Source organism: Chiloscyllium punctatum, unplaced genomic scaffold, assembly GCF_047496795.1.
Source record: "Chiloscyllium punctatum isolate Juve2018m unplaced genomic scaffold, sChiPun1.3 scaffold_785, whole genome shotgun sequence".
Classification (NCBI taxonomy): domain Eukaryota; kingdom Metazoa; phylum Chordata; class Chondrichthyes; order Orectolobiformes; family Hemiscylliidae; genus Chiloscyllium; species Chiloscyllium punctatum.
The window spans coordinates 43,941-69,802 of NW_027310519.1; the positions used below are offsets into that span (position 1 = coordinate 43,941).

The 25,862-nt window shown below is 45.7% G+C and overlaps 9 non-coding genes across 9 annotated transcripts; all 9 read left to right on the forward strand.

Moving 5' to 3' along the window:
- Positions 1-1,812: 1,812 nt before the first annotated feature.
- trnav-aac (transfer RNA valine (anticodon AAC)) lies at positions 1,813-1,885 on the forward strand. The gene has a single exon. It is a non-coding gene; the product is annotated as a tRNA-Val (tRNA).
- A 1,416-nt stretch (positions 1,886-3,301) lies between these two features.
- trnav-aac (transfer RNA valine (anticodon AAC)) lies at positions 3,302-3,374 on the forward strand. Its single transcript has one exon. It is a non-coding gene; the product is annotated as a tRNA-Val (tRNA).
- Positions 3,375-6,182: 2,808 nt separating this feature from the next.
- trnav-aac (transfer RNA valine (anticodon AAC)) lies at positions 6,183-6,255 on the forward strand. The gene has a single exon. It is a non-coding gene; the product is annotated as a tRNA-Val (tRNA).
- Positions 6,256-9,042: 2,787 nt separating this feature from the next.
- Positions 9,043-9,115, forward strand: trnav-aac (transfer RNA valine (anticodon AAC)). The gene has a single exon. It is a non-coding gene; the product is annotated as a tRNA-Val (tRNA).
- Positions 9,116-11,902: 2,787 nt separating this feature from the next.
- Positions 11,903-11,975, forward strand: trnav-aac (transfer RNA valine (anticodon AAC)). The gene has a single exon. It is a non-coding gene; the product is annotated as a tRNA-Val (tRNA).
- A 2,808-nt stretch (positions 11,976-14,783) lies between these two features.
- Positions 14,784-14,856, forward strand: trnav-aac (transfer RNA valine (anticodon AAC)). Its single transcript has one exon. It is a non-coding gene; the product is annotated as a tRNA-Val (tRNA).
- Positions 14,857-17,643: 2,787 nt separating this feature from the next.
- trnav-aac (transfer RNA valine (anticodon AAC)) lies at positions 17,644-17,716 on the forward strand. The gene has a single exon. It is a non-coding gene; the product is annotated as a tRNA-Val (tRNA).
- Positions 17,717-20,503: 2,787 nt separating this feature from the next.
- trnav-aac (transfer RNA valine (anticodon AAC)) lies at positions 20,504-20,576 on the forward strand. The gene has a single exon. It is a non-coding gene; the product is annotated as a tRNA-Val (tRNA).
- A 2,808-nt stretch (positions 20,577-23,384) lies between these two features.
- Positions 23,385-23,457, forward strand: trnav-aac (transfer RNA valine (anticodon AAC)). The gene has a single exon. It is a non-coding gene; the product is annotated as a tRNA-Val (tRNA).
- The last annotated feature ends 2,405 nt before the right edge of the window (positions 23,458-25,862 follow it).

Here is a 25,862-nt window from a genome sequence, read left to right on the forward strand (position 1 = left end):
GTTGGTATCCACGTGGCTCATGTCCAGGAGTGAACATCTCTGCAGCAAATTGCACGGTTAAAGTAAAAGGCACGGAAAGTGGCATCTCGAACCGGCCCCGAGGTCAGAGCATGCTCACAATGTGATCTGTCGTTCTCGGATTGTAATGCGACCTCCGGTTTTAGGGTGGAGAACATTCTTTGGGACCCTTCTTCTGCAAAACAGACACAGTGACTGAATAAATGCTGCACGGTTTGATGTGGAACACGGCCTGCTCAGCTTTGTGCATTTTCCCTGTAGTCAGGTGTGTTTCGTGTTCCGTGTAAACGTGAAAGTCGTCCTGTTTCGAGCAATGTGTGAAATCATTTAGCAAAGCAAGAATCGAAATTGTAGTAATGTCTAGCAGCTCATGGTTATTTGACCGAAGTGTCCAAGTGTCTCTGCTGTCAAGATCGCGTTCGCCTCCCGCGCGGAAAATCGCAAACAGCTCTGCTGTTCCAAAGCGATTTGTGCTTTTACTGGAACCGAATGGAGACTATTATTTCATCGCTGTTGTGAAACAAAGTCCTGCGGTGACTCGACTCGTCGTTATTTGGTTTTTTGTCCAATGGGAAAATCGTTCCAATGAATTTCGGTGTCATATGTTATTGAATTTCTCCCATTTCCTTCATTTCCGTCCTGGAGACATCAGAAGGAAAAGGTAATCTAATCGAGACTGTGATTGGTGAAATTGACTTTTTATGGCCCGTTCTTATGATGTTCTTTCTATCTCTCTTTTCAGCATTGTCTGGAAAGTGGTGGTGCACTAACGCTGCAGTATGTTTGAAAGAGTAGTTTGGAATTGCCCTGTTGTTAGTTGTGAGATTACTTTATGACTCATGCCCTCGGACTGTGACACATTTAGCATTCATGCATCTCTCTGTCTGAAAATGCATTCGGCATGCCAGTTTTGTTTGTGTTCCGTGAAAAATGCTTTCTGTTTTGCGATTCGCTCAGCACATTACGAGTTAACAGGGTTTCTGAGGTAACTTCGAGCAGCAAAACTCCTCAATTGAGGTCTGGGAAAATTTCACGGAGTATGGTCAGTCGGGGCAAAATTAAGGAAGTCGTTCGTATCTGCAGTGTTTCACAATACTACCTTTCCCGTGAGCAGTCGAACAGACTAAACGATTGTGCCACAGACTGCGATGGAAAACTCCGCTAAAAAGTAATCCTTTAAAGCCAGTGTTAGCAACAAGACGTTATGGGGGTACACGGCGTGGAAACAGATATTTAGGTGTATCTCATCCATGCTCACCACATAACCAAAATTAAACAAGTCCCGTTCCCCAGCATTTGGCCCCAATCCCTCTAAACCCATCCTGTCCAGAAACTCATCCGATTACCTTTGCAATTTTCTGAGTGTAATAGCCTCCTCCACTTCCTCTGGGAGCTCATTCCATACACGCACAACCTTCTGTGTGGGAAATGTGCCTCAGGTCGTTTGTCAATTTCAGCCCACTCACCTTAAACCTATGCTCTCGAGTTTTCAACTCACCCCAATTTGGGTAAAACACAGAAATACTCAGTTTACAACCCTTCCATAAGATCATATCGCAGCCGTTACGCTGCAGGGAAAGTCGTCCCAGCTTATTCCACCTCGCCCTACGGTCCAAACATTGACGAAATCATTGTCTATATATTGTCATCAATTTCACGTGTCTTTTTTAACGTTTTCAAGATGTCAATTACGCTGGACAACAACGAGCAATTGGAAACAGAAAGGTGAAACGGAGAATGGCTTCAACTTTCAGTGCTGGATGCCACTGCGCCGCAGGGCGGCGACCGCGGCTGGTTTCTGTAGTGTAGTGGTCATCACGTTCGCCTAACACGCGAAAGGTCCCCAGTTCGAAACTGGGCAGAAACTGCTTTGTTCGTCAACTGCGGCCTTTTACATGGACAAGAACGGAGCTTTCTTGCTTGCTTTCCCATCTGCAAACCTGCCTTCGAATTTGCTTGAAAGAATCTGCTCTCGTAGTGAAATGTAAGGCAACTCCATTTAATTACTGTGTAAAGCATTATAAAGTTTTTCTCCAACCTGGTTCTGATGCATATGCCATTCTGTTTGAGAGTGTCCTTGCCGCGTTCTGATCCTTCCACGAAAAGCAGTACCGCATTTGCATTCCTTGCGTAGGCGGACCGGTTCAAAGGCAGGTCACAGCGCACTGTGATTGGTGAAATTCACTTTTTATGGCCCGTTCTTATGATGTTCTTTCTATCTCTCTTTTCAGCATTGTCTGGAAAGTGGTGGTGCACTAACGCTGCAGTATGTTTGAAAGAGAAGTTTGGAATTGCCCTGTTGTTAGTTGTGAGATTACTTTATGACTCATGCCCTCGGACTGTGACACATTTAGCATTCATGCATCTCTCTGTCTGAAAATGCATTCGGCATGCCAGTTTTGTTTGTGTTCCGTGAAAAATGCTTTCTGTTTTGCGATTCGCTCAGCACATTACGAGTTAACAGGGTTTCTGAGGTAACTTCGAGCAGCAAAACTCCTCAATTGAGGTCTGGGAAAATTTCACGGAGTATGGTCAGTCGGGGCAAAATTAAGGAAGTCGTTCGTATCTGCAGTGTTTCACAATACTACCTTTCCCGTGAGCAGTCGAACAGACTAAACGATTGTGCCACAGACTGCGATGGAAAACTCCGCTAAAAAGTAATCCTTTAAAGCCAGTGTTAGCAACAAGACGTTATGGGGGTACACGGCGTGGAAACAGATATTTAGGTGTATCTCATCCATGCTCACCACATAACCAAAATTAAACAAGTCCCGTTCCCCAGCATTTGGCCCCAATCCCTCTAAACCCATCCTGTCCAGAAACTCATCCGATTACCTTTGCAATTTTCTGAGTGTAATAGCCTCCTCCACTTCCTCTGGGAGCTCATTCCATACACGCACAACCTTCTGTGTGGGAAATGTGCCTCAGGTCGTTTGTCAATTTCAGCCCACTCACCTTAAACCTATGCTCTCGAGTTTTCAACTCACCCCAAATTGGGTAAAACACAGAAATACTCAGTTTACAACCCTTCCATAAGATCATATCGCAGCCGTTACGCTGCAGGGAAAGTCGTCCCAGCTTATTCCACCTCGCCCTACGGTCCAAACATTGACGAAATCATTGTCTATATATTGTCATCAATTTCACGTGTCTTTTTTAACGTTTTCAAGATGTCAATTACGCTGGACAACAACGAGCAATTGGAAACAGAAAGGTGAAACGGAGAATGGCTTCAACTTTCAGTGCTGGATGCCACTGCGCCGCAGGGCGGCGACCGCGGCTGGTTTCTGTAGTGTAGTGGTCATCACGTTCGCCTAACACGCGAAAGGTCCCCAGTTCGAAACTGGGCAGAAACTGCTTTGTTCGTCAACTGCGGCCTTTTACATGGACAAGAACGGAGCTTTCTTGCTTGCTTTCCCATCTGCAAACCTGCCTTCGAATTTGCTTGAAAGAATCTGCTCTCGTAGTGAAATGTAAGGCAACTCCATTTAATTACTGTGTAAAGCATTATAAAGTTTTTCTCCAACCTGGTTCTGATGCATATGCCATTCTGTTTGAGAGTGTCCTTGCCGCGTTCTGATCCTTCCACGAAAAGCAGTACCGCATTTGCATTCCTTGCGCAGGCGGCCCGGTTCAAAGGCAGGGAAGAAGCTGCTGCGCAGGTGTCACAGCGCACCACGGATTCCTGAACTTGTCTGTCTGTCAAATGTACCCCAAAGTCGTCTCTGAAAGGCCTCATTTGGAAGCTGTCTGTCGTTATTCAACGCGCGAGAGTTGGTACCAGATTCCTGAATCATATTTTGGGGCAGTTCGCACGTTAGTGGCTCATTCAATCAGCAACAGCAATGAAATAATTTACACTCTCAGAGGAACCTTTGAACCTGTGCTTTCATAGCGCCGCTAATATTAAGGTGCGCCCCGAGATCTAAGCCATGTTGGAACTGAAACGGAGGAATCGACAGAGAGGCTACAGAATGACATCGCATCCATTTGGTTTTCTTTAAATCACTGACGAGCAGGAAAATGTAAAAGGGGAGAGCGAGTGGGGAAGTGAGGCGGTTGCAGCTCTGGTAAAAGTCCTTCTTTGTGATTCACTCCGCAAACAGAGACTTGAAGGTGACTCAGAGGCGTGTGAGCTCTTCACATCGAGATCAGAAAGCACTCAAGGGCAGTTAGCACCTCTTCCGGAGTGGGGGTGGGGTGAGGTAATTACCTTTTGACTTCTGTTACTATGTTCAGAAACTGCCTTTTCGATTGACTTGAACAGAAACTGCATTTCCAATAAGCACCATGGAAGTTAGCAAAATTTATTGAATCGCTTCTCGTCGATTGCCGCACAGGTTTCCGACTCAGTTGGTATCCACGTGGCTCATGTCCAGGAGTGAACATCTCTGCAGCAAATTGCACGGTTAAAGTAAAAGGCACGGAAAGTGGCATCTCGAACCGGCCCCGAGGTCAGAGCATGCTCACAATGTGATCTGTCGTTCTCGGATTGTAATGCGACCTCCGGTTTTAGGGTGGAGAACATTCTTTGGGACCCTTCTTCTGCAAAACAGACACAGTGACTGAATAAATGCTGCACGGTTTGATGTGGAACACGGCCTGCTCAGCTTTGTGCATTTTCCCTGTAGTCAGGTGTGTTTCGTGTTCCGTGTAAACGTGAAAGTCGTCCTGTTTCGAGCAATGTGTGAAATCATTTAGCAAAGCAAGAATCGAAATTGTAGTAATGTCTAGCAGCTCATGGTTATTTGACCGAAGTGTCCAAGTGTCTCTGCTGTCAAGATCGCGTTCGCCTCCCGCGCGGAAAATCGCAAACAGCTCTGCTGTTCCAAAGCGATTTGTGCTTTTACTGGAACCGAATGGAGACTATTATTTCATCGCTGTTGTGAAACAAAGTCCTGCGGTGACTCGACTCGTCGTTATTTGGTTTTTTGTCCAATGGGAAAATCGTTCCAATGAATTTCGGTGTCATATGTTATTGAATTTCTCCCATTTCCTTCATTTCCGTCCTGGAGACATCAGAAGGAAAAGGTAATCTAATCGAGACTGTGATTGGTGAAATTCACTTTTTATGGCCCGTTCTTATGATGTTCTTTCTATCTCTCTTTTCAGCATTGTCTGGAAAGTGGTGGTGCACTAACGCTGCAGTATGTTTGAAAGAGTAGTTTGGAATTGCCCTGTTGTTAGTTGTGAGATTACTTTATGACTCATGCCCTCGGACTGTGACACATTTAGCATTCATGCATCTCTCTGTCTGAAAATGCATTCGGCATGCCAGTTTTGTTTGTGTTCCGTGAAAAATGCTTTCTGTTTTGCGATTCGCTCAGCATATTACGAGTTAACAGGGTTTCTGAGGTAACTTCGAGCAGCAAAACTCCTCAATTGAGGTCTGGGAAAATTTCACGGAGTATGGTCAGTCGGGGCAAAATTAAGGAAGTCGTTCGTATCTGCAGTGTTTCACAATACTACCTTTCCCGTGAGCAGTCGAACAGACTAAACGATTGTGCCACAGACTGCGATGGAAAACTCCGCTAAAAAGTAATCCTTTAAAGCCAGTGTTAGCAACAAGACGTTATGGGGGTACACGGCGTGGAAACAGATATTTAGGTGTATCTCATCCATGCTCACCACATAACCAAAATTAAACAAGTCCCGTTCCCCAGCATTTGGCCCCAATCCCTCTAAACCCATCCTGTCCAGAAACTCATCCGATTACCTTTGCAATTTTCTGAGTGTAATAGCCTCCTCCACTTCCTCTGGGAGCTCATTCCATACACGCACAACCTTCTGTGTGGGAAATGTGCCTCAGGTCGTTTGTCAATTTCAGCCCACTCACCTTAAACCTATGCTCTCGAGTTTTCAACTCACCCCAATTTGGGTAAAACACAGAAATACTCAGTTTACAACCCTTCCATAAGATCATATCGCAGCCGTTACGCTGCAGGGAAAGTCGTCCCAGCTTATTCCACCTCGCCCTACGGTCCAAACATTGACGAAATCATTGTCTATATATTGTCATCAATTTCACGTGTCTTTTTTAACGTTTTCAAGATGTCAATTACGCTGGACAACAACGAGCAATTGGAAACAGAAAGGTGAAACGGAGAATGGCTTCAACTTTCAGTGCTGGATGCCACTGCGCCGCAGGGCGGCGACCGCGGCTGGTTTCTGTAGTGTAGTGGTCATCACGTTCGCCTAACACGCGAAAGGTCCCCAGTTCGAAACTGGGCAGAAACTGCTTTGTTCGTCAACTGCGGCCTTTTACATGGACAAGAACGGAGCTTTCTTGCTTGCTTTCCCATCTGCAAACCTGCCTTCGAATTTGCTTGAAAGAATCTGCTCTCGTAGTGAAATGTAAGGCAACTCCATTTAATTACTGTGTAAAGCATTATAAAGTTTTTCTCCAACCTGGTTCTGATGCATATGCCATTCTGTTTGAGAGTGTCCTTGCCGCGTTCTGATCCTTCCACGAAAAGCAGTACCGCATTTGCATTCCTTGCGTAGGCGGACCGGTTCAAAGGCAGGTCACAGCGCACCACGGATTCCTGAACTTGTCTGTCTGTCAAATGTACCCCAAAGTCGTCTCTGAAAGGCCTCATTTGGAAGCTGTCTGTCGTTATTCAACGCGCGAGAGTTGGTACCAGATTCCTGAATCATATTTTGGGGCAGTTCGCACGTTAGTGGCTCATTCAATCAGCAACAGCAATGAAATAATTTACACTCTCAGAGGAACCTTTGAACCTGTGCTTTCATAGCGCCGCTAATATTAAGGTGCGCCCCGAGATCTAAGCCATGTTGGAACTGAAACGGAGGAATCGACAGAGAGGCTACAGAATGACATCGCATCCATTTGGTTTTCTTTAAATCACTGACGAGCAGGAAAATGTAAAAGGGGAGAGCGAGTGGGGAAGTGAGGCGGTTGCAGCTCTGGTAAAAGTCCTTCTTTGTGATTCACTCCGCAAACAGAGACTTGAAGGTGACTCAGAGGCGTGTGAGCTCTTCACATCGAGATCAGAAAGCACTCAAGGGCAGTTAGCACCTCTTCCGGAGTGGGGGTGGGGTGAGGTAATTACCTTTTGACTTCTGTTACTATGTTCAGAAACTGCCTTTTCGATTGACTTGAACAGAAACTGCATTTCCAATAAGCACCATGGAAGTTAGCAAAATTTATTGAATCGCTTCTCGTCGATTGCCGCACAGGTTTCCGACTCAGTTGGTATCCACGTGGCTCATGTCCAGGAGTGAACATCTCTGCAGCAAATTGCACGGTTAAAGTAAAAGGCACGGAAAGTGGCATCTCGAACCGGCCCCGAGGTCAGAGCATGCTCACAATGTGATCTGTCGTTCTCGGATTGTAATGCGACCTCCGGTTTTAGGGTGGAGAACATTCTTTGGGACCCTTCTTCTGCAAAACAGACACAGTGACTGAATAAATGCTGCACGGTTTGATGTGGAACACGGCCTGCTCAGCTTTGTGCATTTTCCCTGTAGTCAGGTGTGTTTCGTGTTCCGTGTAAACGTGAAAGTCGTCCTGTTTCGAGCAATGTGTGAAATCATTTAGCAAAGCAAGAATCGAAATTGTAGTAATGTCTAGCAGCTCATGGTTATTTGACCGAAGTGTCCAAGTGTCTCTGCTGTCAAGATCGCGTTCGCCTCCCGCGCGGAAAATCGCAAACAGCTCTGCTGTTCCAAAGCGATTTGTGCTTTTACTGGAACCGAATGGAGACTATTATTTCATCGCTGTTGTGAAACAAAGTCCTGCGGTGACTCGACTCGTCGTTATTTGGTTTTTTGTCCAATGGGAAAATCGTTCCAATGAATTTCGGTGTCATATGTTATTGAATTTCTCCCATTTCCTTCATTTCCGTCCTGGAGACATCAGAAGGAAAAGGTAATCTAATCGAGACTGTGATTGGTGAAATTGACTTTTTATGGCCCGTTCTTATGATGTTCTTTCTATCTCTCTTTTCAGCATTGTCTGGAAAGTGGTGGTGCACTAACGCTGCAGTATGTTTGAAAGAGTAGTTTGGAATTGCCCTGTTGTTAGTTGTGAGATTACTTTATGACTCATGCCCTCGGACTGTGACACATTTAGCATTCATGCATCTCTCTGTCTGAAAATGCATTCGGCATGCCAGTTTTGTTTGTGTTCCGTGAAAAATGCTTTCTGTTTTGCGATTCGCTCAGCACATTACGAGTTAACAGGGTTTCTGAGGTAACTTCGAGCAGCAAAACTCCTCAATTGAGGTCTGGGAAAATTTCACGGAGTATGGTCAGTCGGGGCAAAATTAAGGAAGTCGTTCGTATCTGCAGTGTTTCACAATACTACCTTTCCCGTGAGCAGTCGAACAGACTAAACGATTGTGCCACAGACTGCGATGGAAAACTCCGCTAAAAAGTAATCCTTTAAAGCCAGTGTTAGCAACAAGACGTTATGGGGGTACACGGCGTGGAAACAGATATTTAGGTGTATCTCATCCATGCTCACCACATAACCAAAATTAAACAAGTCCCGTTCCCCAGCATTTGGCCCCAATCCCTCTAAACCCATCCTGTCCAGAAACTCATCCGATTACCTTTGCAATTTTCTGAGTGTAATAGCCTCCTCCACTTCCTCTGGGAGCTCATTCCATACACGCACAACCTTCTGTGTGGGAAATGTGCCTCAGGTCGTTTGTCAATTTCAGCCCACTCACCTTAAACCTATGCTCTCGAGTTTTCAACTCACCCCAATTTGGGTAAAACACAGAAATACTCAGTTTACAACCCTTCCATAAGATCATATCGCAGCCGTTACGCTGCAGGGAAAGTCGTCCCAGCTTATTCCACCTCGCCCTACGGTCCAAACATTGACGAAATCATTGTCTATATATTGTCATCAATTTCACGTGTCTTTTTTAACGTTTTCAAGATGTCAATTACGCTGGACAACAACGAGCAATTGGAAACAGAAAGGTGAAACGGAGAATGGCTTCAACTTTCAGTGCTGGATGCCACTGCGCCGCAGGGCGGCGACCGCGGCTGGTTTCTGTAGTGTAGTGGTCATCACGTTCGCCTAACACGCGAAAGGTCCCCAGTTCGAAACTGGGCAGAAACTGCTTTGTTCGTCAACTGCGGCCTTTTACATGGACAAGAACGGAGCTTTCTTGCTTGCTTTCCCATCTGCAAACCTGCCTTCGAATTTGCTTGAAAGAATCTGCTCTCGTAGTGAAATGTAAGGCAACTCCATTTAATTACTGTGTAAAGCATTATAAAGTTTTTCTCCAACCTGGTTCTGATGCATATGCCATTCTGTTTGAGAGTGTCCTTGCCGCGTTCTGATCCTTCCACGAAAAGCAGTACCGCATTTGCATTCCTTGCGTAGGCGGACCGGTTCAAAGGCAGGTCACAGCGCACCACGGATTCCTGAACTTGTCTGTCTGTCAAATGTACCCCAAAGTCGTCTCTGAAAGGCCTCATTTGGAAGCTGTCTGTCGTTATTCAACGCGCGAGAGTTGGTACCAGATTCCTGAATCATATTTTGGGGCAGTTCGCACGTTAGTGGCTCATTCAATCAGCAACAGCAATGAAATAATTTACACTCTCAGAGGAACCTTTGAACCTGTGCTTTCATAGCGCCGCTAATATTAAGGTGCGCCCCGAGATCTAAGCCATGTTGGAACTGAAACGGAGGAATCGACAGAGAGGCTACAGAATGACATCGCATCCATTTGGTTTTCTTTAAATCACTGACGAGCAGGAAAATGTAAAAGGGGAGAGCGAGTGGGGAAGTGAGGCGGTTGCAGCTCTGGTAAAAGTCCTTCTTTGTGATTCACTCCGCAAACAGAGACTTGAAGGTGACTCAGAGGCGTGTGAGCTCTTCACATCGAGATCAGAAAGCACTCAAGGGCAGTTAGCACCTCTTCCGGAGTGGGGGTGGGGTGAGGTAATTACCTTTTGACTTCTGTTACTATGTTCAGAAACTGCCTTTTCGATTGACTTGAACAGAAACTGCATTTCCAATAAGCACCATGGAAGTTAGCAAAATTTATTGAATCGCTTCTCGTCGATTGCCGCACAGGTTTCCGACTCAGTTGGTATCCACGTGGCTCATGTCCAGGAGTGAACATCTCTGCAGCAAATTGCACGGTTAAAGTAAAAGGCACGGAAAGTGGCATCTCGAACCGGCCCCGAGGTCAGAGCATGCTCACAATGTGATCTGTCGTTCTCGGATTGTAATGCGACCTCCGGTTTTAGGGTGGAGAACATTCTTTGGGACCCTTCTTCTGCAAAACAGACACAGTGACTGAATAAATGCTGCACGGTTTGATGTGGAACACGGCCTGCTCAGCTTTGTGCATTTTCCCTGTAGTCAGGTGTGTTTCGTGTTCCGTGTAAACGTGAAAGTCGTCCTGTTTCGAGCAATGTGTGAAATCATTTAGCAAAGCAAGAATCGAAATTGTAGTAATGTCTAGCAGCTCATGGTTATTTGACCGAAGTGTCCAAGTGTCTCTGCTGTCAAGATCGCGTTCGCCTCCCGCGCGGAAAATCGCAAACAGCTCTGCTGTTCCAAAGCGATTTGTGCTTTTACTGGAACCGAATGGAGACTATTATTTCATCGCTGTTGTGAAACAAAGTCCTGCGGTGACTCGACTCGTCGTTATTTGGTTTTTTGTCCAATGGGAAAATCGTTCCAATGAATTTCGGTGTCATATGTTATTGAATTTCTCCCATTTCCTTCATTTCCGTCCTGGAGACATCAGAAGGAAAAGGTAATCTAATCGAGACTGTGATTGGTGAAATTCACTTTTTATGGCCCGTTCTTATGATGTTCTTTCTATCTCTCTTTTCAGCATTGTCTGGAAAGTGGTGGTGCACTAACGCTGCAGTATGTTTGAAAGAGAAGTTTGGAATTGCCCTGTTGTTAGTTGTGAGATTACTTTATGACTCATGCCCTCGGACTGTGACACATTTAGCATTCATGCATCTCTCTGTCTGAAAATGCATTCGGCATGCCAGTTTTGTTTGTGTTCCGTGAAAAATGCTTTCTGTTTTGCGATTCGCTCAGCACATTACGAGTTAACAGGGTTTCTGAGGTAACTTCGAGCAGCAAAACTCCTCAATTGAGGTCTGGGAAAATTTCACGGAGTATGGTCAGTCGGGGCAAAATTAAGGAAGTCGTTCGTATCTGCAGTGTTTCACAATACTACCTTTCCCGTGAGCAGTCGAACAGACTAAACGATTGTGCCACAGACTGCGATGGAAAACTCCGCTAAAAAGTAATCCTTTAAAGCCAGTGTTAGCAACAAGACGTTATGGGGGTACACGGCGTGGAAACAGATATTTAGGTGTATCTCATCCATGCTCACCACATAACCAAAATTAAACAAGTCCCGTTCCCCAGCATTTGGCCCCAATCCCTCTAAACCCATCCTGTCCAGAAACTCATCCGATTACCTTTGCAATTTTCTGAGTGTAATAGCCTCCTCCACTTCCTCTGGGAGCTCATTCCATACACGCACAACCTTCTGTGTGGGAAATGTGCCTCAGGTCGTTTGTCAATTTCAGCCCACTCACCTTAAACCTATGCTCTCGAGTTTTCAACTCACCCCAAATTGGGTAAAACACAGAAATACTCAGTTTACAACCCTTCCATAAGATCATATCGCAGCCGTTACGCTGCAGGGAAAGTCGTCCCAGCTTATTCCACCTCGCCCTACGGTCCAAACATTGACGAAATCATTGTCTATATATTGTCATCAATTTCACGTGTCTTTTTTAACGTTTTCAAGATGTCAATTACGCTGGACAACAACGAGCAATTGGAAACAGAAAGGTGAAACGGAGAATGGCTTCAACTTTCAGTGCTGGATGCCACTGCGCCGCAGGGCGGCGACCGCGGCTGGTTTCTGTAGTGTAGTGGTCATCACGTTCGCCTAACACGCGAAAGGTCCCCAGTTCGAAACTGGGCAGAAACTGCTTTGTTCGTCAACTGCGGCCTTTTACATGGACAAGAACGGAGCTTTCTTGCTTGCTTTCCCATCTGCAAACCTGCCTTCGAATTTGCTTGAAAGAATCTGCTCTCGTAGTGAAATGTAAGGCAACTCCATTTAATTACTGTGTAAAGCATTATAAAGTTTTTCTCCAACCTGGTTCTGATGCATATGCCATTCTGTTTGAGAGTGTCCTTGCCGCGTTCTGATCCTTCCACGAAAAGCAGTACCGCATTTGCATTCCTTGCGCAGGCGGCCCGGTTCAAAGGCAGGGAAGAAGCTGCTGCGCAGGTGTCACAGCGCACCACGGATTCCTGAACTTGTCTGTCTGTCAAATGTACCCCAAAGTCGTCTCTGAAAGGCCTCATTTGGAAGCTGTCTGTCGTTATTCAACGCGCGAGAGTTGGTACCAGATTCCTGAATCATATTTTGGGGCAGTTCGCACGTTAGTGGCTCATTCAATCAGCAACAGCAATGAAATAATTTACACTCTCAGAGGAACCTTTGAACCTGTGCTTTCATAGCGCCGCTAATATTAAGGTGCGCCCCGAGATCTAAGCCATGTTGGAACTGAAACGGAGGAATCGACAGAGAGGCTACAGAATGACATCGCATCCATTTGGTTTTCTTTAAATCACTGACGAGCAGGAAAATGTAAAAGGGGAGAGCGAGTGGGGAAGTGAGGCGGTTGCAGCTCTGGTAAAAGTCCTTCTTTGTGATTCACTCCGCAAACAGAGACTTGAAGGTGACTCAGAGGCGTGTGAGCTCTTCACATCGAGATCAGAAAGCACTCAAGGGCAGTTAGCACCTCTTCCGGAGTGGGGGTGGGGTGAGGTAATTACCTTTTGACTTCTGTTACTATGTTCAGAAACTGCCTTTTCGATTGACTTGAACAGAAACTGCATTTCCAATAAGCACCATGGAAGTTAGCAAAATTTATTGAATCGCTTCTCGTCGATTGCCGCACAGGTTTCCGACTCAGTTGGTATCCACGTGGCTCATGTCCAGGAGTGAACATCTCTGCAGCAAATTGCACGGTTAAAGTAAAAGGCACGGAAAGTGGCATCTCGAACCGGCCCCGAGGTCAGAGCATGCTCACAATGTGATCTGTCGTTCTCGGATTGTAATGCGACCTCCGGTTTTAGGGTGGAGAACATTCTTTGGGACCCTTCTTCTGCAAAACAGACACAGTGACTGAATAAATGCTGCACGGTTTGATGTGGAACACGGCCTGCTCAGCTTTGTGCATTTTCCCTGTAGTCAGGTGTGTTTCGTGTTCCGTGTAAACGTGAAAGTCGTCCTGTTTCGAGCAATGTGTGAAATCATTTAGCAAAGCAAGAATCGAAATTGTAGTAATGTCTAGCAGCTCATGGTTATTTGACCGAAGTGTCCAAGTGTCTCTGCTGTCAAGATCGCGTTCGCCTCCCGCGCGGAAAATCGCAAACAGCTCTGCTGTTCCAAAGCGATTTGTGCTTTTACTGGAACCGAATGGAGACTATTATTTCATCGCTGTTGTGAAACAAAGTCCTGCGGTGACTCGACTCGTCGTTATTTGGTTTTTTGTCCAATGGGAAAATCGTTCCAATGAATTTCGGTGTCATATGTTATTGAATTTCTCCCATTTCCTTCATTTCCGTCCTGGAGACATCAGAAGGAAAAGGTAATCTAATCGAGACTGTGATTGGTGAAATTCACTTTTTATGGCCCGTTCTTATGATGTTCTTTCTATCTCTCTTTTCAGCATTGTCTGGAAAGTGGTGGTGCACTAACGCTGCAGTATGTTTGAAAGAGTAGTTTGGAATTGCCCTGTTGTTAGTTGTGAGATTACTTTATGACTCATGCCCTCGGACTGTGACACATTTAGCATTCATGCATCTCTCTGTCTGAAAATGCATTCGGCATGCCAGTTTTGTTTGTGTTCCGTGAAAAATGCTTTCTGTTTTGCGATTCGCTCAGCACATTACGAGTTAACAGGGTTTCTGAGGTAACTTCGAGCAGCAAAACTCCTCAATTGAGGTCTGGGAAAATTTCACGGAGTATGGTCAGTCGGGGCAAAATTAAGGAAGTCGTTCGTATCTGCAGTGTTTCACAATACTACCTTTCCCGTGAGCAGTCGAACAGACTAAACGATTGTGCCACAGACTGCGATGGAAAACTCCGCTAAAAAGTAATCCTTTAAAGCCAGTGTTAGCAACAAGACGTTATGGGGGTACACGGCGTGGAAACAGATATTTAGGTGTATCTCATCCATGCTCACCACATAACCAAAATTAAACAAGTCCCGTTCCCCAGCATTTGGCCCCAATCCCTCTAAACCCATCCTGTCCAGAAACTCATCCGATTACCTTTGCAATTTTCTGAGTGTAATAGCCTCCTCCACTTCCTCTGGGAGCTCATTCCATACACGCACAACCTTCTGTGTGGGAAATGTGCCTCAGGTCGTTTGTCAATTTCAGCCCACTCACCTTAAACCTATGCTCTCGAGTTTTCAACTCACCCCAATTTGGGTAAAACACAGAAATACTCAGTTTACAACCCTTCCATAAGATCATATCGCAGCCGTTACGCTGCAGGGAAAGTCGTCCCAGCTTATTCCACCTCGCCCTACGGTCCAAACATTGACGAAATCATTGTCTATATATTGTCATCAATTTCACGTGTCTTTTTTAACGTTTTCAAGATGTCAATTACGCTGGACAACAACGAGCAATTGGAAACAGAAAGGTGAAACGGAGAATGGCTTCAACTTTCAGTGCTGGATGCCACTGCGCCGCAGGGCGGCGACCGCGGCTGGTTTCTGTAGTGTAGTGGTCATCACGTTCGCCTAACACGCGAAAGGTCCCCAGTTCGAAACTGGGCAGAAACTGCTTTGTTCGTCAACTGCGGCCTTTTACATGGACAAGAACGGAGCTTTCTTGCTTGCTTTCCCATCTGCAAACCTGCCTTCGAATTTGCTTGAAAGAATCTGCTCTCGTAGTGAAATGTAAGGCAACTCCATTTAATTACTGTGTAAAGCATTATAAAGTTTTTCTCCAACCTGGTTCTGATGCATATGCCATTCTGTTTGAGAGTGTCCTTGCCGCGTTCTGATCCTTCCACGAAAAGCAGTACCGCATTTGCATTCCTTGCGTAGGCGGACCGGTTCAAAGGCAGGTCACAGCGCACCACGGATTCCTGAACTTGTCTGTCTGTCAAATGTACCCCAAAGTCGTCTCTGAAAGGCCTCATTTGGAAGCTGTCTGTCGTTATTCAACGCGCGAGAGTTGGTACCAGATTCCTGAATCATATTTTGGGGCAGTTCGCACGTTAGTGGCTCATTCAATCAGCAACAGCAATGAAATAATTTACACTCTCAGAGGAACCTTTGAACCTGTGCTTTCATAGCGCCGCTAATATTAAGGTGCGCCCCGAGATCTAAGCCATGTTGGAACTGAAACGGAGGAATCGACAGAGAGGCTACAGAATGACATCGCATCCATTTGGTTTTCTTTAAATCACTGACGAGCAGGAAAATGTAAAAGGGGAGAGCGAGTGGGGAAGTGAGGCGGTTGCAGCTCTGGTAAAAGTCCTTCTTTGTGATTCACTCCGCAAACAGAGACTTGAAGGTGACTCAGAGGCGTGTGAGCTCTTCACATCGAGATCAGAAAGCACTCAAGGGCAGTTAGCACCTCTTCCGGAGTGGGGGTGGGGTGAGGTAATTACCTTTTGACTTCTGTTACTATGTTCAGAAACTGCCTTTTCGATTGACTTGAACAGAAACTGCATTTCCAATAAGCACCATGGAAGTTAGCAAAATTTATTGAATCGCTTCTCGTCGATTGCCGCACAGGTTTCCGACTCAGTTGGTATCCACGTGGCTCATGTCCAGGAGTGAACATCTCTGCAGCAAATTGCACGGTTAAAGTAAAAGGCACGGAAAGTGGCATCTCGAACCGGCCCCGAGGTCAGAGCATGCTCACAATGTGATCTGTCGTTCTCGGATTGTAATGCGACCTCCGGTTTTAGGGTGGAGAACATTCTTTGGGACCCTTCTTCTGCAAAACAGACACAGTGACTGAATAAATGCTGCACGGTTTGATGTGGAACACGGCCTGCTCAGCTTTGTGCATTTTCCCTGTAGTCAGGTGTGTTTCGTGTTCCGTGTAAACGTGAAAGTCGTCCTGTTTCGAGCAATGTGTGAAATCATTTAGCAAAGCAAGAATCGAAATTGTAGTAATGTCTAGCAGCTCATGGTTATTTGACCGAAGTGTCCAAGTGTCTCTGCTGTCAAGATCGCGTTCGCCTCCCGCGCGGAAAATCGCAAACAGCTCTGCTGTTCCAAAGCGATTTGTGCTTTTACTGGAACCGAATGGAGACTATTATTTCATCGCTGTTGTGAAACAAAGTCCTGCGGTGACTCGACTCGTCGTTATTTGGTTTTTTGTCCAATGGGAAAATCGTTCCAATGAATTTCGGTGTCATATGTTATTGAATTTCTCCCATTTCCTTCATTTCCGTCCTGGAGACATCAGAAGGAAAAGGTAATCTAATCGAGACTGTGATTGGTGAAATTGACTTTTTATGGCCCGTTCTTATGATGTTCTTTCTATCTCTCTTTTCAGCATTGTCTGGAAAGTGGTGGTGCACTAACGCTGCAGTATGTTTGAAAGAGTAGTTTGGAATTGCCCTGTTGTTAGTTGTGAGATTACTTTATGACTCATGCCCTCGGACTGTGACACATTTAGCATTCATGCATCTCTCTGTCTGAAAATGCATTCGGCATGCCAGTTTTGTTTGTGTTCCGTGAAAAATGCTTTCTGTTTTGCGATTCGCTCAGCACATTACGAGTTAACAGGGTTTCTGAGGTAACTTCGAGCAGCAAAACTCCTCAATTGAGGTCTGGGAAAATTTCACGGAGTATGGTCAGTCGGGGCAAAATTAAGGAAGTCGTTCGTATCTGCAGTGTTTCACAATACTACCTTTCCCGTGAGCAGTCGAACAGACTAAACGATTGTGCCACAGACTGCGATGGAAAACTCCGCTAAAAAGTAATCCTTTAAAGCCAGTGTTAGCAACAAGACGTTATGGGGGTACACGGCGTGGAAACAGATATTTAGGTGTATCTCATCCATGCTCACCACATAACCAAAATTAAACAAGTCCCGTTCCCCAGCATTTGGCCCCAATCCCTCTAAACCCATCCTGTCCAGAAACTCATCCGATTACCTTTGCAATTTTCTGAGTGTAATAGCCTCCTCCACTTCCTCTGGGAGCTCATTCCATACACGCACAACCTTCTGTGTGGGAAATGTGCCTCAGGTCGTTTGTCAATTTCAGCCCACTCACCTTAAACCTATGCTCTCGAGTTTTCAACTCACCCCAATTTGGGTAAAACACAGAAATACTCAGTTTACAACCCTTCCATAAGATCATATCGCAGCCGTTACGCTGCAGGGAAAGTCGTCCCAGCTTATTCCACCTCGCCCTACGGTCCAAACATTGACGAAATCATTGTCTATATATTGTCATCAATTTCACGTGTCTTTTTTAACGTTTTCAAGATGTCAATTACGCTGGACAACAACGAGCAATTGGAAACAGAAAGGTGAAACGGAGAATGGCTTCAACTTTCAGTGCTGGATGCCACTGCGCCGCAGGGCGGCGACCGCGGCTGGTTTCTGTAGTGTAGTGGTCATCACGTTCGCCTAACACGCGAAAGGTCCCCAGTTCGAAACTGGGCAGAAACTGCTTTGTTCGTCAACTGCGGCCTTTTACATGGACAAGAACGGAGCTTTCTTGCTTGCTTTCCCATCTGCAAACCTGCCTTCGAATTTGCTTGAAAGAATCTGCTCTCGTAGTGAAATGTAAGGCAACTCCATTTAATTACTGTGTAAAGCATTATAAAGTTTTTCTCCAACCTGGTTCTGATGCATATGCCATTCTGTTTGAGAGTGTCCTTGCCGCGTTCTGATCCTTCCACGAAAAGCAGTACCGCATTTGCATTCCTTGCGTAGGCGGACCGGTTCAAAGGCAGGTCACAGCGCACCACGGATTCCTGAACTTGTCTGTCTGTCAAATGTACCCCAAAGTCGTCTCTGAAAGGCCTCATTTGGAAGCTGTCTGTCGTTATTCAACGCGCGAGAGTTGGTACCAGATTCCTGAATCATATTTTGGGGCAGTTCGCACGTTAGTGGCTCATTCAATCAGCAACAGCAATGAAATAATTTACACTCTCAGAGGAACCTTTGAACCTGTGCTTTCATAGCGCCGCTAATATTAAGGTGCGCCCCGAGATCTAAGCCATGTTGGAACTGAAACGGAGGAATCGACAGAGAGGCTACAGAATGACATCGCATCCATTTGGTTTTCTTTAAATCACTGACGAGCAGGAAAATGTAAAAGGGGAGAGCGAGTGGGGAAGTGAGGCGGTTGCAGCTCTGGTAAAAGTCCTTCTTTGTGATTCACTCCGCAAACAGAGACTTGAAGGTGACTCAGAGGCGTGTGAGCTCTTCACATCGAGATCAGAAAGCACTCAAGGGCAGTTAGCACCTCTTCCGGAGTGGGGGTGGGGTGAGGTAATTACCTTTTGACTTCTGTTACTATGTTCAGAAACTGCCTTTTCGATTGACTTGAACAGAAACTGCATTTCCAATAAGCACCATGGAAGTTAGCAAAATTTATTGAATCGCTTCTCGTCGATTGCCGCACAGGTTTCCGACTCAGTTGGTATCCACGTGGCTCATGTCCAGGAGTGAACATCTCTGCAGCAAATTGCACGGTTAAAGTAAAAGGCACGGAAAGTGGCATCTCGAACCGGCCCCGAGGTCAGAGCATGCTCACAATGTGATCTGTCGTTCTCGGATTGTAATGCGACCTCCGGTTTTAGGGTGGAGAACATTCTTTGGGACCCTTCTTCTGCAAAACAGACACAGTGACTGAATAAATGCTGCACGGTTTGATGTGGAACACGGCCTGCTCAGCTTTGTGCATTTTCCCTGTAGTCAGGTGTGTTTCGTGTTCCGTGTAAACGTGAAAGTCGTCCTGTTTCGAGCAATGTGTGAAATCATTTAGCAAAGCAAGAATCGAAATTGTAGTAATGTCTAGCAGCTCATGGTTATTTGACCGAAGTGTCCAAGTGTCTCTGCTGTCAAGATCGCGTTCGCCTCCCGCGCGGAAAATCGCAAACAGCTCTGCTGTTCCAAAGCGATTTGTGCTTTTACTGGAACCGAATGGAGACTATTATTTCATCGCTGTTGTGAAACAAAGTCCTGCGGTGACTCGACTCGTCGTTATTTGGTTTTTTGTCCAATGGGAAAATCGTTCCAATGAATTTCGGTGTCATATGTTATTGAATTTCTCCCATTTCCTTCATTTCCGTCCTGGAGACATCAGAAGGAAAAGGTAATCTAATCGAGACTGTGATTGGTGAAATTCACTTTTTATGGCCCGTTCTTATGATGTTCTTTCTATCTCTCTTTTCAGCATTGTCTGGAAAGTGGTGGTGCACTAACGCTGCAGTATGTTTGAAAGAGTAGTTTGGAATTGCCCTGTTGTTAGTTGTGAGATTACTTTATGACTCATGCCCTCGGACTGTGACACATTTAGCATTCATGCATCTCTCTGTCTGAAAATGCATTCGGCATGCCAGTTTTGTTTGTGTTCCGTGAAAAATGCTTTCTGTTTTGCGATTCGCTCAGCACATTACGAGTTAACAGGGTTTCTGAGGTAACTTCGAGCAGCAAAACTCCTCAATTGAGGTCTGGGAAAATTTCACGGAGTATGGTCAGTCGGGGCAAAATTAAGGAAGTCGTTCGTATCTGCAGTGTTTCACAATACTACCTTTCCCGTGAGCAGTCGAACAGACTAAACGATTGTGCCACAGACTGCGATGGAAAACTCCGCTAAAAAGTAATCCTTTAAAGCCAGTGTTAGCAACAAGACGTTATGGGGGTACACGGCGTGGAAACAGATATTTAGGTGTATCTCATCCATGCTCACCACATAACCAAAATTAAACAAGTCCCGTTCCCCAGCATTTGGCCCCAATCCCTCTAAACCCATCCTGTCCAGAAACTCATCCGATTACCTTTGCAATTTTCTGAGTGTAATAGCCTCCTCCACTTCCTCTGGGAGCTCATTCCATACACGCACAACCTTCTGTGTGGGAAATGTGCCTCAGGTCGTTTGTCAATTTCAGCCCACTCACCTTAAACCTATGCTCTCGAGTTTTCAACTCACCCCAATTTGGGTAAAACACAGAAATACTCAGTTTACAACCCTTCCATAAGATCATATCGCAGCCGTTACGCTGCAGGGAAAGTCGTCCCAGCTTATTCCACCTCGCCCTACGGTCCAAACATTGACGAAATCATTGTCTATATATTGTCATCAATTTCACGTGTCTTTTTTAACGTTTTCAAGATGTCAATTACGCTGGACAACAACGAGCAATTGGAAACAGAAAGGTGAAACGGAGAATGGCTTCAACTTTCAGTGCTGGATGCCACTGCGCCGCAGGGCGGCGACCGCGGCTGGTTTCTGTAGTGTAGTGGTCATCACGTTCGCCTAACACGCGAAAGGTCCCCAGTTCGAAACTGGGCAGAAACTGCTTTGTTCGTCAACTGCGGCCTTTTACATGGACAAGAACGGAGCTTTCTTGCTTGCTTTCCCATCTGCAAACCTGCCTTCGAATTTGCTTGAAAGAATCTGCTCTCGTAGTGAAATGTAAGGCAACTCCATTTAATTACTGTGTAAAGCATTATAAAGTTTTTCTCCAACCTGGTTCTGATGCATATGCCATTCTGTTTGAGAGTGTCCTTGCCGCGTTCTGATCCTTCCACGAAAAGCAGTACCGCATTTGCATTCCTTGCGCAGGCGGCCCGGTTCAAAGGCAGGGAAGAAGCTGCTGCGCAGGTGTCACAGCGCACCACGGATTCCTGAACTTGTCTGTCTGTCAAATGTACCCCAAAGTCGTCTCTGAAAGGCCTCATTTGGAAGCTGTCTGTCGTTATTCAACGCGCGAGAGTTGGTACCAGATTCCTGAATCATATTTTGGGGCAGTTCGCACGTTAGTGGCTCATTCAATCAGCAACAGCAATGAAATAATTTACACTCTCAGAGGAACCTTTGAACCTGTGCTTTCATAGCGCCGCTAATATTAAGGTGCGCCCCGAGATCTAAGCCATGTTGGAACTGAAACGGAGGAATCGACAGAGAGGCTACAGAATGACATCGCATCCATTTGGTTTTCTTTAAATCACTGACGAGCAGGAAAATGTAAAAGGGGAGAGCGAGTGGGGAAGTGAGGCGGTTGCAGCTCTGGTAAAAGTCCTTCTTTGTGATTCACTCCGCAAACAGAGACTTGAAGGTGACTCAGAGGCGTGTGAGCTCTTCACATCGAGATCAGAAAGCACTCAAGGGCAGTTAGCACCTCTTCCGGAGTGGGGGTGGGGTGAGGTAATTACCTTTTGACTTCTGTTACTATGTTCAGAAACTGCCTTTTCGATTGACTTGAACAGAAACTGCATTTCCAATAAGCACCATGGAAGTTAGCAAAATTTATTGAATCGCTTCTCGTCGATTGCCGCACAGGTTTCCGACTCAGTTGGTATCCACGTGGCTCATGTCCAGGAGTGAACATCTCTGCAGCAAATTGCACGGTTAAAGTAAAAGGCACGGAAAGTGGCATCTCGAACCGGCCCCGAGGTCAGAGCATGCTCACAATGTGATCTGTCGTTCTCGGATTGTAATGCGACCTCCGGTTTTAGGGTGGAGAACATTCTTTGGGACCCTTCTTCTGCAAAACAGACACAGTGACTGAATAAATGCTGCACGGTTTGATGTGGAACACGGCCTGCTCAGCTTTGTGCATTTTCCCTGTAGTCAGGTGTGTTTCGTGTTCCGTGTAAACGTGAAAGTCGTCCTGTTTCGAGCAATGTGTGAAATCATTTAGCAAAGCAAGAATCGAAATTGTAGTAATGTCTAGCAGCTCATGGTTATTTGACCGAAGTGTCCAAGTGTCTCTGCTGTCAAGATCGCGTTCGCCTCCCGCGCGGAAAATCGCAAACAGCTCTGCTGTTCCAAAGCGATTTGTGCTTTTACTGGAACCGAATGGAGACTATTATTTCATCGCTGTTGTGAAACAAAGTCCTGCGGTGACTCGACTCGTCGTTATTTGGTTTTTTGTCCAATGGGAAAATCGTTCCAATGAATTTCGGTGTCATATGTTATTGAATTTCTCCCATTTCCTTCATTTCCGTCCTGGAGACATCAGAAGGAAAAGGTAATCTAATCGAGACTGTGATTGGTGAAATTGACTTTTTATGGCCCGTTCTTATGATGTTCTTTCTATCTCTCTTTTCAGCATTGTCTGGAAAGTGGTGGTGCACTAACGCTGCAGTATGTTTGAAAGAGTAGTTTGGAATTGCCCTGTTGTTAGTTGTGAGATTACTTTATGACTCATGCCCTCGGACTGTGACACATTTAGCATTCATGCATCTCTCTGTCTGAAAATGCATTCGGCATGCCAGTTTTGTTTGTGTTCCGTGAAAAATGCTTTCTGTTTTGCGATTCGCTCAGCACATTACGAGTTAACAGGGTTTCTGAGGTAACTTCGAGCAGCAAAACTCCTCAATTGAGGTCTGGGAAAATTTCACGGAGTATGGTCAGTCGGGGCAAAATTAAGGAAGTCGTTCGTATCTGCAGTGTTTCACAATACTACCTTTCCCGTGAGCAGTCGAACAGACTAAACGATTGTGCCACAGACTGCGATGGAAAACTCCGCTAAAAAGTAATCCTTTAAAGCCAGTGTTAGCAACAAGACGTTATGGGGGTACACGGCGTGGAAACAGATATTTAGGTGTATCTCATCCATGCTCACCACATAACCAAAATTAAACAAGTCCCGTTCCCCAGCATTTGGCCCCAATCCCTCTAAACCCATCCTGTCCAGAAACTCATCCGATTACCTTTGCAATTTTCTGAGTGTAATAGCCTCCTCCACTTCCTCTGGGAGCTCATTCCATACACGCACAACCTTCTGTGTGGGAAATGTGCCTCAGGTCGTTTGTCAATTTCAGCCCACTCACCTTAAACCTATGCTCTCGAGTTTTCAACTCACCCCAATTTGGGTAAAACACAGAAATACTCAGTTTACAACCCTTCCATAAGATCATATCGCAGCCGTTACGCTGCAGGGAAAGTCGTCCCAGCTTATTCCACCTCGCCCTACGGTCCAAACATTGACGAAATCATTGTCTATATATTGTCATCAATTTCACGTGTCTTTTTTAACGTTTTCAAGATGTCAATTACGCTGGACAACAACGAGCAATTGGAAACAGAAAGGTGAAACGGAGAATGGCTTCAACTTTCAGTGCTGGATGCCACTGCGCCGCAGGGCGGCGACCGCGGCTGGTTTCTGTAGTGTAGTGGTCATCACGTTCGCCTAACACGCGAAAGGTCCCCAGTTCGAAACTGGGCAGAAACTGCTTTGTTCGTCAACTGCGGCCTTTTACATGGACAAGAACGGAGCTTTCTTGCTTGCTTTCCCATCTGCAAACCTGCCTTCGAATTTGCTTGAAAGAATCTGCTCTCGTAGTGAAATGTAAGGCAACTCCATTTAATTACTGTGTAAAGCATTATAAAGTTTTTCTCCAACCTGGTTCTGATGCATATGCCATTCTGTTTGAGAGTGTCCTTGCCGCGTTCTGATCCTTCCACGAAAAGCAGTACCGCATTTGCATTCCTTGCGCAGGCGGCCCGGTTCAAAGGCAGGGAAGAAGCTGCTGCGCAGGTGTCACAGCGCACCACGGATTCCTGAACTTGTCTGTCTGTCAAATGTACCCCAAAGTCGTCTCTGAAAGGCCTCATTTGGAAGCTGTCTGTCGTTATTCAACGCGCGAGAGTTGGTACCAGATTCCTGAATCATATTTTGGGGCAGTTCGCACGTTAGTGGCTCATTCAATCAGCAACAGCAATGAAATAATTTACACTCTCAGAGGAACCTTTGAACCTGTGCTTTCATAGCGCCGCTAATATTAAGGTGCGCCCCGAGATCTAAGCCATGTTGGAACTGAAACGGAGGAATCGACAGAGAGGCTACAGAATGACATCGCATCCATTTGGTTTTCTTTAAATCACTGACGAGCAGGAAAATGTAAAAGGGGAGAGCGAGTGGGGAAGTGAGGCGGTTGCAGCTCTGGTAAAAGTCCTTCTTTGTGATTCACTCCGCAAACAGAGACTTGAAGGTGACTCAGAGGCGTGTGAGCTCTTCACATCGAGATCAGAAAGCACTCAAGGGCAGTTAGCACCTCTTCCGGAGTGGGGGTGGGGTGAGGTAATTACCTTTTGACTTCTGTTACTATGTTCAGAAACTGCCTTTTCGATTGACTTGAACAGAAACTGCATTTCCAATAAGCACCATGGAAGTTAGCAAAATTTATTGAATCGCTTCTCGTCGATTGCCGCACAGGTTTCCGACTCAGTTGGTATCCACGTGGCTCATGTCCAGGAGTGAACATCTCTGCAGCAAATTGCACGGTTAAAGTAAAAGGCACGGAAAGTGGCATCTCGAACCGGCCCCGAGGTCAGAGCATGCTCACAATGTGATCTGTCGTTCTCGGATTGTAATGCGACCTCCGGTTTTAGGGTGGAGAACATTCTTTGGGACCCTTCTTCTGCAAAACAGACACAGTGACTGAATAAATGCTGCACGGTTTGATGTGGAACACGGCCTGCTCAGCTTTGTGCATTTTCCCTGTAGTCAGGTGTGTTTCGTGTTCCGTGTAAACGTGAAAGTCGTCCTGTTTCGAGCAATGTGTGAAATCATTTAGCAAAGCAAGAATCGAAATTGTAGTAATGTCTAGCAGCTCATGGTTATTTGACCGAAGTGTCCAAGTGTCTCTGCTGTCAAGATCGCGTTCGCCTCCCGCGCGGAAAATCGCAAACAGCTCTGCTGTTCCAAAGCGATTTGTGCTTTTACTGGAACCGAATGGAGACTATTATTTCATCGCTGTTGTGAAACAAAGTCCTGCGGTGACTCGACTCGTCGTTATTTGGTTTTTTGTCCAATGGGAAAATCGTTCCAATGAATTTCGGTGTCATATGTTATTGAATTTCTCCCATTTCCTTCATTTCCGTCCTGGAGACATCAGAAGGAAAAGGTAATCTAATCGAGACTGTGATTGGTGAAATTCACTTTTTATGGCCCGTTCTTATGATGTTCTTTCTATCTCTCTTTTCAGCATTGTCTGGAAAGTGGTGGTGCACTAACGCTGCAGTATGTTTGAAAGAGTAGTTTGGAATTGCCCTGTTGTTAGTTGTGAGATTACTTTATGACTCATGCCCTCGGACTGTGACACATTTAGCATTCATGCATCTCTCTGTCTGAAAATGCATTCGGCATGCCAGTTTTGTTTGTGTTCCGTGAAAAATGCTTTCTGTTTTGCGATTCGCTCAGCACATTACGAGTTAACAGGGTTTCTGAGGTAACTTCGAGCAGCAAAACTCCTCAATTGAGGTCTGGGAAAATTTCACGGAGTATGGTCAGTCGGGGGCAAAATTAAGGAAGTCGTTCGTATCTGCAGTGTTTCACAATACTACCTTTCCCGTGAGCAGTCGAACAGACTAAACGATTGTGCCACAGACTGCGATGGAAAACTCCGCTAAAAGTAATCCTTTAAAGCCAGTGTTAGCAACAAGACGTTATGGGGTACACGGCGTGGAAACAGATATTTAGGTGTATCTCATCCATGCTCACCACATAACCAAAATTAAACAAGTCCCGTTCCCCAGCATTTGGCCCCAATCCCTCTAAACCCATCCTGTCCAGAAACTCATCCGATTACCTTTGCAATTTTCTGAGTGTAATAGCCTCCTCCACTTCCTCTGGGA